The 11,240-nt window shown below is 42.7% G+C and overlaps 1 long non-coding RNA gene across 1 annotated transcript in view; it reads left to right on the plus strand.

Annotated features, from left to right (window-relative positions):
* Positions 1–8,911: 8,911 nt before the first annotated feature.
* LOC135091188 (uncharacterized) overlaps positions 8,912–11,240 on the plus strand; it is a 50,459-nt gene continuing 48,130 nt past the window's right edge. Inside the window, exon 1 of the long non-coding RNA XR_010262425.1 lies at positions 8,912–8,946. This is a non-coding gene — a long non-coding RNA (uncharacterized LOC135091188). The remainder of the gene's footprint in view (positions 8,947–11,240) is intronic.

Here is an 11,240-nt window from a genome sequence, read left to right on the forward strand (position 1 = left end):
GTCAGCTTGTGGGGACATGAATAACTCTATGAAAAACTGCATTGATAGACGCTTACCTTGAAGAAATCTGGGACTTTATTAACTAACCAGAAAGAGGCTCGGAAAACTTATAAAACCATCAAATCCTGAAGTTTTAGGAGACTTATTCAGCGTCTGGCTCATCTGGTCTGGCGAAGGTCTGCCTCTAAGCCACTTACCCCGCATCCTTCCTGCGTCCTTGGCGGGCTACGTATCCTGCAGGGGCGGCGGAAAGCATTGGGATGGAGGTCTCGTCTTGAGTGGCCCTCCGTGACGAGCTGCTGTTTTGTTATTATCGCATTTATGAAACTTTTGTTGGCGCCAGTGGTCTTCTATTGCTTCCTCTCTCTTTTGCCGTCCGTGCGCTAGATTTCCTGCCTCGCTGCTTTTCATCCCGCGAAGTGCAGTCTCTTGGTGCGGAATACTGGTGACTATTCTCTCTCTTTCTCTCTCTCTCTCTCTCTCTCTCTCTCTCTCTCTCTCTCTCTCTCTCTCTCTCTCTCTCTCTCTCTCTCTCTCTCTCTCTCTGCTTCCTTGTTGCCCAGTGAGATGAAGTGACCTTTGAAGACACGCTGGGAAGGGAACATTTCTAAGCTGGCTCGTTTTGATGCCATTCGTGCTGTTTTTTCCCTTGTATTTGCCTTGGTCTTCCAGCTCCTCGTCCGTCTGTCCCCTTGTCATTGTCCTTGACCGTGACCTTTATGTCTTCCTGACCTTGTCCTTGTTCTACTTGCCATCATCATTGTCCTTTTCTCCTCTTCGTCCTCTTCCTCCTTGTCCTCGTTCCCCTTCCTCTTTCTCTTCCTTCTCGTGGTAATCGTCATCGTTGTTGTCGTCGCTGTCCTCCTCCTCTTCCTCCTCCTCCTGTACCAACACAAACCAATGTCACTCTCCCTTCACCATCACCATCACCATCACCACCACCTCCTGCTCCTCCTCCTCCTCCTCCTCAAATATTTCTTCCACAAATCTTCATTCCTTTACGTGGCGGGGAGTGCAGTAAATCACAGAAGTAGCTCCTCGACGCGCGGCTGGACGAGGAACAAAAACTGCTGATTCTCGTGAGATTCAAGGGGCGCCACCTTATCACGTGAATTGACCTGATCCACTTTTTTTTTTTTTTATGTAAGAAGGACACTGGCCAAGGGCAACAAAAATCCAATAAAAAACAAAAAAATATGCCCAATGAAATGCCAGCCTCATAAAAGGGTCAAAGCAGTGGTCAAAAATTGATGAATAAGTGTCTTGAAACCTCCCTCTTGAAGGAATTCAAGTCATAGGAAGGTGGAAATACAGAAGCAGGCAGGGAGTTCCAGAGTTTACCAGAGAAAGGGATGAATGATTGAGAATACTGGTTAACTCTTGCGTTAGAGAGGTGGACAGAATAGGGGTGAGAGAAAAAAAAAAGTCTTGTGCAGCGAGGCCGCGGAAGGAGGGGAGGCATGCAGTTAGCAAGATCAGAAGAGCAGTTAGCATGAAAATAGCGGTAGAAGACAGCTAGATATGCAACATTGCGGTGGTGAGAGAGAGGCTGAAGACAGTCAGTTAGAGGAGAGGAGTTGATGAGACGAAAAGCTTTTGATTCCACCCTGTCTAGAAGAGCAGTATGAGTGGAACACCCCCAGACATGTGAAGCATACTCCATACATGGACGGATAAGGCCCTTGTACAGAGTTAGCAGCTGGGGGGGGGGGGTGAGAAAAACTGGCGGAGACATCTCAGAACACCTAACTTCATAGAAACTGTTTTAGATAGAGATGAGATGTGAAGTTTCCAGTTCAGATTATAAGTAAAGGACAAACCGAGGATGTTCAGTATAGAAGAGGGGGACAGTTGAGTGTCACTGAAGAAGAGGGGATAGTTGTCTGGAAGGTTGTGTCGAGTTGATAGATGGAGGAATTGAGTTTTTGAGGCATTGAACAATACCAAGTTTGCTCTGCCCCAATTAGAAATTTTAGAAAGATCAGAAGTCAAGCGTTCTGTGGCTTCCCTGCGTGATATGTTTACCTCCTGAAGGGTTGGACGTCTATGAAAACACGTGGAAAAGTGCAGGGTGGTATCATCAGCGTAGGAGTGGATAGGACAAGAAGTTTGGTTTAGAAGATCATTAATGAATAATAAGAAGAGAGTGGGTGACAGGACAGAACCCTTAGGAACACCACTGTTAATAGATTTAGGAGAAGAACAGTGACCGTCTACCACAGCAGCAATAGAACGGTCAGAAAGGAAACTTGAGATGAAGTTACAGAGAGAAGGATAGAAACCGTAGGAGGGTAGTTTGGAAATCAAAGCTTTGTGCCAGACTCTATCAAAAGCTTTTGATATGTCCAAGGCAACAGCAAAAGTTTCACCAAAAACTCTAAAAGAGGATGACCAAGACTCAGTAAGGAAAGCCAGAAGATCACCAGTAGAGCGGCCTTGACGGAACCCATACTGGCGATCAGATAGAAGGTTGTGAAGTGATAGATGTTTAAGAATCTTCCTGTTGAGAATAGATTCAAAAACTTTAGATAGGCAGGAAATTAAAGGAATAGGACGGTAGTTTGAGGGATTAGAACGGTCACCCTTTTTTAGGAACAGGTTGAATGTAGGCAAACTTCCAGCAAGAAGGAAAGGTAGATGTTGACAGACAGAGCTGAAAGAGTTTGACTAGGCAAGGTGCAAGCACGGAGGCACAGTTTCGGAGAACAATAGGAGGGACCCCATCAGGTCCATAAGCCTTCCGAGGGTTTAGGCCAGCGAGGGCATGGAAAACATCATTGCGAAGAATTTTAATACGTGGCATGAAGTAGTCAGAGGGTGGAGGAGAGGGAGGAACAAGCCAAGAATCGTCCAAGGTAGAGTTTTTAGCAAAGGTTTGAGCGAAGAGTTCAGCTTTAGAAATAGATGTGATAGCAGTGGTGCCATCTGGTTGAAATAGAGGAGGGAAAGAAAGAAGAAGCAAAGTTATTGGAGATATTTTTGGCTAGATGCCAGAAATCACGAGGGGAGTTAGATCTTGAAAGGTTTTGACATTTTCTGTTAATGAAGGAGTTTTTGGCTAGTTGGAGAACAGACTTGGCATGGTTCCGGGCAGAAATATAAAGTGCATGAGATTCTGGTGATGAAAGGCTTAAGTACCTTTTGTGGGCCACTTCTCTATCATGTATAGCACGAGAACAAGCTGTGTTAAACCAAGGTTTAGAAGGTTTAGGACGAGAAAAAGAGTGAGGAATGTATGCCTCCATGCCAGACACTATCACCTCTGTTATGCGCTCAGCACACAAAGACGGGTCTCTGACACGGAAGCAGTAGTCATTCCAAGGAAAATCAGCAAAATACCTCCTCAGGTCCCCCCAACTAGCAGAGGCAAAACGCCAGAGGCACCTTCGCTTAGGGGGATCCTGAGGAGAGATTGGAGCGATAGGACAAGATAAAGATATGAGATTGTAATCGGAGGAGCCCAACGGAGAAGAAAGGGTGACAGCATAAGCAGAAGGATTAGAAGTCAGGAAAAGGTCAAGAATGTTGGGCGTATCTCCAAGACGGTCAGGAATACGAGTAGGCTGTTGCACCAATTGCTCTAGGTCATGGAGGATAGCAAAGTTGTAGGCTAGTTCACCAGGATGGTCAGTGAAGGGAGAGGAAAGCCAAAGCTGGTGGTGAACATTGAAGTCTCCAAGAATGGAGATCTCTGCAAAAGGGAAGAGGCTCAGAATGTGCTCCACTTTGGAAGTTAAGTAGTCAAAGAATTTCTTATAGTCAGAGGAGTTAGGTGAGAGGTATACAGCACAGATAAATTTAGTATGAAAGTGACTCTGTAGTCGTAGCCAGATGGTGGAAAACTCAGAAGATTCAAGAGTGTGGGCACGAGACCAGGTAAAGTCATTGCGCACATAAACGCAGCATCCAGCTTTGGATCGAAAATGAGGATAGAGAAAGTAGGAGGGAACAGAAAAGGGGCTACTGTCAGTCTGTGCTGTGGCTTCACCACTTACAAATGACAGTAATGCTTGTTATGGTAACTCTTCTTCCAAATATGTTAGCGTAACGGAACCAGAGATACACGAGAGAGAGAGAGAGAGAGAGAGAGAGAGAGAGAGAGAGAGAGAGAGAGAGAGAGAGAGAGAGAGAGAGAGAGAGACCATTTCAGAAAGCTCTAGTTGAAGTTTTTAGGGTATTTTTATGTTTCTAGCGACAGATTAACAACACTTCTACATTACTAACTGGAGAAACACTCTTGAGGACACTACTAATCATCTATGTGCCTTTTGAAAATAGTCGTGGTGAGAGAGCGAAGTGTTTCAGGATACGGACCTACGAGTGAGAGAAAGTGAGAGTGGTATTCTGTGCTAACAAGGGAGCATCAACAGCATCGTTATATGAGGTCATCCAGAGTGCGTGTCATTTAAAATAGGCAATTATAAGGTAGTTACGTTTTTTTCTCAGTAATGCACCGCTGTAAAATCAAGCGTGAACACAATTACTTTTTTGGGTTTTATGAGGCGCGGCAAATAATAAGAGTAATAACCGTTCATTACCTGCACTGCTCTCAGGTGAACAAACGCTGCAATGCTACTTGTAAATATACGTAAACTTATTAATTAGATAGTTCGCTTACTCGGACCTTTCCTCTCACCTCGGAACATTCTAGCTCTCTCTCTCTCTCTCTCTCTCTCTCTCTCTCTCTCTCTCTCTCTCTCTCTCTCTCTCTCAGTAATGTTCAGGGATTGCGTCTAAACTTAAAACTTTATTAAACACGTGCTGCTTTTGAGTTTCCTTCCGTGTTTCTCTCCTCCTCCTCCACCTCCTCCTCCTCCATCTCCTCCTCCTCCTCCTCCTGCTCTTCTTCTTCTTCTTCTTCTTCTTCTCTTAATCCTCCTCCTCTTCTTCATCCTTTTCTTCCTATTCTCCCTTTTCTTCCCCTTCCTCCTTTTCTTCCCCTTCCTCCTTCACCACCACCACCACCACCACCACTTCCTCCTTCTTCCCATAAAAACTTCACCTCTCCCTCCATAAAGGTGTCAGTAATTATGTGGCGTGGGAGGGCAAGGGTGCCGCTCTTTATTAATATCTTGTGACACGACATTGATCCTCGTGTATTGTTCCTGGATTTCTTTTCTTTTAGTTTTTATTCATTACTTTTTTTTTGTTTCGTGGTTTTGTATGCTTATCTTTTTGGTTTTCCTTTTCTTATGTGTTTTGGTGTTTTTGAGGTGTGCTTCTCCTGTTCTGTATATTTTTTTTATTTTTTTTATTTTCTAGTTTATGTTTTTTTACTTGTCTCTTTTTCTGCTATTAACTTACGTGTATTGTTTCCATGTGTTTTCCTATATTTCTCTTAGTTTCTTCGTTCTGCATACCGCTTTTCCTCATTTTTTCATATACTTCAGTGTTTTCCAGGTGAGTTTTTCTTTTGTATAAATTTCCAATCCATTTTCTCGTTCACAAGTTCGCATTTTTACTCCATATTTTGTCTGTTATATATATTTTTCTTTCTACCTTTCCTTTATGACAAGCGTAAAGGACATAAATTTGCAGGAGTGCCGTGTGTGGGTGAGGGAGGGAGTGAAGGAATATGGTGGTGGTGGTGGGCGGCGAGAGTAATGTGTGTGTGGGACTGACTGGAGCGGCAGGTGAGGGGCAGGGTGGGCGTGGGGAGGAGAGTGGGCGGGAGTGGGCGGGCTGTGTCGGCTTTCTCGTGTGTTGTCCAATCATACTGACTCCTTTAAGGCTGAACTGATTAGATGTTGTTGGGGACGTTGTTGATCAAGAGAGAGAGAGAGAGAGAGAGAGAGAGAGAGAGAGAGAGAGAGAGAGAGAGAGAGAGAGAGAGAGAGAGAGAGAGAGAAAATCATCTTATCATGATTCGAAAGAAACTAAAAAGAGAAAAAAGTAAAAATTAGATAGAAAATTTTGCGTAAACGAGAAATAATGACCAGAGAGAGAGAGAGAGAGAGAGAGAGAGAGAGAGAGAGAGAGAGAGAGAGAGAAAGAAAGTTTTGTCGGGATTCTAGAGGAATTGAAAAAAAGAAATAAGGTGAATATTGGATACAAAATTTTACGTAAACGAGAGAGAGAGAGAGAGAGAGAGAGAGAGAGAGAGAGAGAGAGAGAGAGAGAGAGAGAGAGAGAGAGAGAGAGAGAGATGGGGGGGCGGACAACCGTGACCGACTCGTGATGGTTTGCTCCACGCCCGCCGCCCACATTTTAATTCCCATTTTCACTAATTGGTTTGCATCATAATTACTTGCATTTAAATGGATTTTATGTTTAGGTAAATGATAATGTTTGTTGTTAATTTGCTGCTAACACATTCCCACATATCCACCGGTCTTTCCTCTCCACCCTCGTTTTTCTTCCACTTCCTCCTCTTTCTCCCTTCCTCATTGCTCATTTTTTTCTTTTTCATTTTTTTTTCCACTGCAGATCTCCATATTTATTTACTTTTCACATCTGGTAAAATTTTTCTGCATTTCCCTTTTCAAACAACTTTTTAATCTCCGTTTCTTCTCTTCCATTTTCTCTTACTCTTCCTCGTTGCCTTTTTTGCCCTTACGAACTTTTATATTCTTTGGTTTTCCGTTTCCTTTCTCTGTCTTTTCCATTTCTCACTTCGTATCGATCTGTTCTTCCTTGTTCTTTATTCTTTTTTTTCTTTTTTTTTTTTTTGCAATTTTTTCCCCGCGTTTTTTGCTTCTTCCTTCTCGCCTCTCTCTCTCTCTCTCTCTCTCTCTCTCTCTCTCTCTCTCTCTCTCTCTCTCTCTCTCTCTCTCTCTCTCTCTCTCTCCTCTTCCCACTATATGTACCTTTTTCCTTTTCTCATTTCTGCTTTTCATCTTTTCCTTGTCTACCTTTTCTTTTAAAATTTCTTCTTCTTTCCGTCCCATCCATTCTTCATCAATATTTATCCTTAGATCACTTTTCCTTTGTCCCCCTTTTTTCTTGTTTTCGCATTTCCTAGTTTCATCCTCCCTTTTCCATCTTCACTCCTTATTTCCTTCCACTTCCTCTTCTTATCCCCTCCACTTCAGCTCTATCAGTTATACCTTTATTCTGTCATCCGCCTTTTTTTTTTATTAGATTTTTCCCTTTGCAAACTCTTTTTTCGACCTTTCCCTGTTTCTACTCCTTCCTTATTCTCTCTTCCTACCTCTTCCCCTCTCCCTTCTCTTTCCCCTCTTTTAGTATTACCTTGAAATCACTTTGTCTTCCTTCCTTTTTCTTGTTTATATCTTCCCCTCTCCAACATCCCTCTTCGTTCTTTCTTATTCTCTCCCCCTCTTACCCCTTTCCCCTTCCTCATCCTCTCTATTAGTTTTGTGTGAAATCACTTTTTTTCTATTTACACCTTCCTCTTTCCAGCCTTCCTCCCTGTTTCTCTCCACTTTCCCTCTTCCCTCATTCTACCCTCTCCATCTCCCCTCTACCTATACCCTCCCTCTTCCCGTCTATCAGTATTGCTTTAAATAACTTTATTATCTTTTTTTTTCTATTTATTTTTGCCCTTCTCCAACCTCCCTCCCTGTTTCTGCACCTTCCTTGTTCCCTTCTCCTCTCCCCTGCCCCTTCCCCGTTCCCTTCCCCCTCTCCCGTATCCCTTCCTCTTCCCCTCTATTAGTATTGCTTGGGATCACTTTGTCCTCTCCACAACCAAGGCCTCGTATCCAAGTGGAGTGAGATTACGCTTGCGGACACTCCCTTTGAAGCCTCCACTCCCACTACTCTGATGTAGGTGCTGTCCATTCAAGACCCGAGACTCTGTGCATCAAAACAATTATATGCAGTCCCGTGTTTCCTTAGTGCCTGAAATTGTAATGTGTGTGAAGTATAAGTCTTGGTGTTTTTTTTTTGGTTCTTGGTTGCTTTCTCCTCTTAAGAAGTGTTTGTAAATGCTAATGCTTCTTACGCTTCTTATGCTTCTTCATGGACTCAAGACGCTAAGAAGTGTACAAGTTTCCGCCGCTTCTTGTTCAGTGTGGGTTTACTTACCGGGGTTTTCTTTGCTGGTAGATGGTATGATGGTATGATGGTGGTGGTGGTGGTGAATGTGGTTATGGTGAGGGTAGCTGTGCTGGTGATGGTCGTGGTGATGGTAGTTAATGGTGAGAGTAGCGATGATGGTGATGGTAGTTTTGGTGAAGTAATGATGATGGTGGTGATGGTAATAATGGTGGTGGTGGATGTGATGATGGTGGTGGTGATAGTATAATGTTGAGGATAGCGATGGTGGTGGTGGTTCAGGTCTTTTATTGGCCCTTCCTCGTTAGTTTCAGCAGGAGGAAGAGGTTAGATTAGGTTCCGGAGGTCACTGTCTACTTGATGTCCTTATGTGTTTCTCTCTAACCTTGCCTTGGTGGAGGGGAAGTGGCAAGGTGAACACACGAACGGTACAATGAAGGTGAATAATAATGGATTAAAATAAAGAAGCTTATGTTATTATGTAGCGTTGTGTAATAGGATCAGATGCATTCTAGCTTGATGACTTATTTATTTGTTATTTTTTTTATATAGATATACATTATGTTATCTTTCTTTATATTCTAAGATTTTTTTGTGTATTTTTTTCTTTGTCTTGTTACTTTTTTCTTTACATTTTTTATCTTTTCTCTTAGATTATCACGATTACTCTAACGTCTTTCTTATTTTATGTATGTTATGTTTCTTCATATTCTATTTTTTTCTGTGTAATTTGTTTATTTTGTCTCCTTACTTTTTGCTTTAACAATTCTCATTTTTTTTCTGATAGATTATTTCAATTAGATTAATGTTTTTTGAGTGGATGTTATTTTTTGTTTTATTTGTTATATTTTCTCTTTTCTTGACATTTCCTATCTGATAGTCTAACATTTTTCTTCGCAAAAGTGTTACTCCTTCACGTTTCTTCCGTGCTGACATTTTCTTTCTATTTTCTAGGCGTGTCTCATTGATGTCGACGTTGATGATAAGGTAAGATAGTGATGCATCATTCCTGGGTACTTTGCACCTCAACTACGAGTCATTTAGGGCTTACCTGGGAAAAGGTGAGACATGCAATTTCGGTTACCTTCCCCGTCAAGGTTCCGTGGATTAGGTTCGAAGCCTCGTGTACGTTGCGCGTTACCTTTTTGTGTGCAGTTTGCTTTTTTTTTTTTTTTTGTTATGTAAGTCTTTTATCGTTAGAGTCTTGCTGTATTTTCTTTTTATTCAAGGTGTTTTTTCTCCTTTTTTTCCATGTTTATATCTTCCCCTCTCCAACATCCCTCTTCGTCCCCATGTTTTTGCACTTTCACTATTCCCTCCCGCTCCTACCTCTTCCCCTTTCTTTCCCTCTTTTTCTTCCTCTCTATCACTGTTATTTTGATACATAAAGAAAGGAAATTTCCTCTTTTTACTAATACTTTATTCATAATATTAATGAGGCCATGAATAACAGCAGAATGAGTACACCAATAGATGAATCTCCTCAATGGAACGCTATAAAAACTCCCCGTATTCACCACCACGAGTAATAAATGAGTAACACAAAGGCATTAATCAGTGACTCCCGCTTACTGAAGCGAATCCCTCGGGACATTACGTGCGCCATAAGAGGATTAACCATGGAGGGGCGGTGCTTGGGTTCGAACACCCGCCGCTCACACACCCACCGCTGCCGCCCCTGATGACAGCTTTCTGACGAGTCCCGCTGACTACTTCCCCTGACAACCTACTGACAGACCCACCATGTCTCACAAGACCACTGGAAGCCTGACGACACGACATGACATGGCCCGCGAGAACTGACAGCACGCCACAGCACCCCCAACACGTCCTGGCCCGCACACTTCCCAAGATTACTAAGGCTTCCACTGGCGACTCCATACGACTGCTGGCGACGACAGGGCCTCCACGGCATGCTAAGGTTGCTGACTTACCTCATGTATTCCAAGATCTCTTGGCGATCCCTTAAAAGATACTTAAAGATCATGCTGACTAACTCCTAAAAGATCCCTAAAAGTTTCTGCTAACGGCTACTAAAATACCCTTAAAGTTCCTACAGAAGATTTCTTAAAGACCTTAAAAATCCTACTGATGACTACTCAAAATATCCCTTAAAGTTTCCTCTCATGACTTAAAAAAAAAAAAGAGAAAAAAAAAAAGAAAAAATCCAGCTAACGTCTCCCTAAAATATCCCTTAGACTTCCTGCCTAAATGCTCCCTCAAAGACACTACTGAAGACACTTAAAATATTCCCTAATACTCCTGCTAACGATACCATAAAATATCCCTTAAACAAAATCTCCCAAAGACCCGGAAGAGACCCAGCTGACGACTCCTCAAAAAGTTCCTGAAACGTCCTGCAGTCCCCAGAGCCCCAGTACAAACCCCGGACAACCTGCCCCGCCTCCCACACGTCTGTCACGTCTATACTCGTCCCGTGTCGACCCACTCTCTCCCATTAGCGTGATTCTGGTCAGATTTTTGCAGCACCGACGTAAAAGAAAAAAAAATTGTTTGTCGAATCTGTGTGTGTGTGTGTGTGTGTGTGTGTGTGTGTGTGTGTGTGTAGTGTCCTCTCCATGTTTTTGCTTTGTGTCTCTTCTATTCTGTTCATGTTTGCTGCCGGAATTAGTTCGCTTGTATCGTATTTCCTCCATCTCTTTCTACGCATATTAAATTTAACATTGTATTACGCATTATAAATTCATGGTTGATATTCAGGAGTTTCCAAGCAGAATCACGCTTTCTCTTCTTTTCATTTCAAACACTGAAAATCTTCCCAGGAAATTCAGAACGTCAAGTAAATCCTTTGTCCCCTGATGGTCATTCGCTCATTCTTTCCTTCACTCATTACTCGTAAACAAAATCCGCTGCTACTCCTTTACATCCTCTTGAGACTCCCTTAGCACCTAATCCTCTCCCCAATTAAGCTCATGGGACTTGTGAGATTTGTTGTGAAGGAATCACTTTGACTTTTTAGCGTACAGGGCAGCTTCAGGAAGGAGAAGAAGACAAAGAGGGAGAAGATAGACAGGAAAGAGGCGATGTTTGTCTTGTTTCTTCTTACCCTTCCCCTGTGTTTGTTATGAAAGAGAGAGAAGACGTGAGTGAAACATTTTGATTTTTATCTCATGAGGAGGAAAAGGGAGAAGAATGAGGACACAAAACGGAAAATAATGATTTAAGTCTTGTTTACTCTGAGAATTCCACCTTTGTATCTCAAGTAGAAATAAGCGGCGCCTGAACTCTTTTGATTCGTTGTTGCGTTAAGCGAAACGGAG

This window comes from Scylla paramamosain, chromosome 37 (assembly GCF_035594125.1).
Source record: "Scylla paramamosain isolate STU-SP2022 chromosome 37, ASM3559412v1, whole genome shotgun sequence".
NCBI lineage: Eukaryota > Metazoa > Arthropoda > Malacostraca > Decapoda > Portunidae > Scylla > Scylla paramamosain.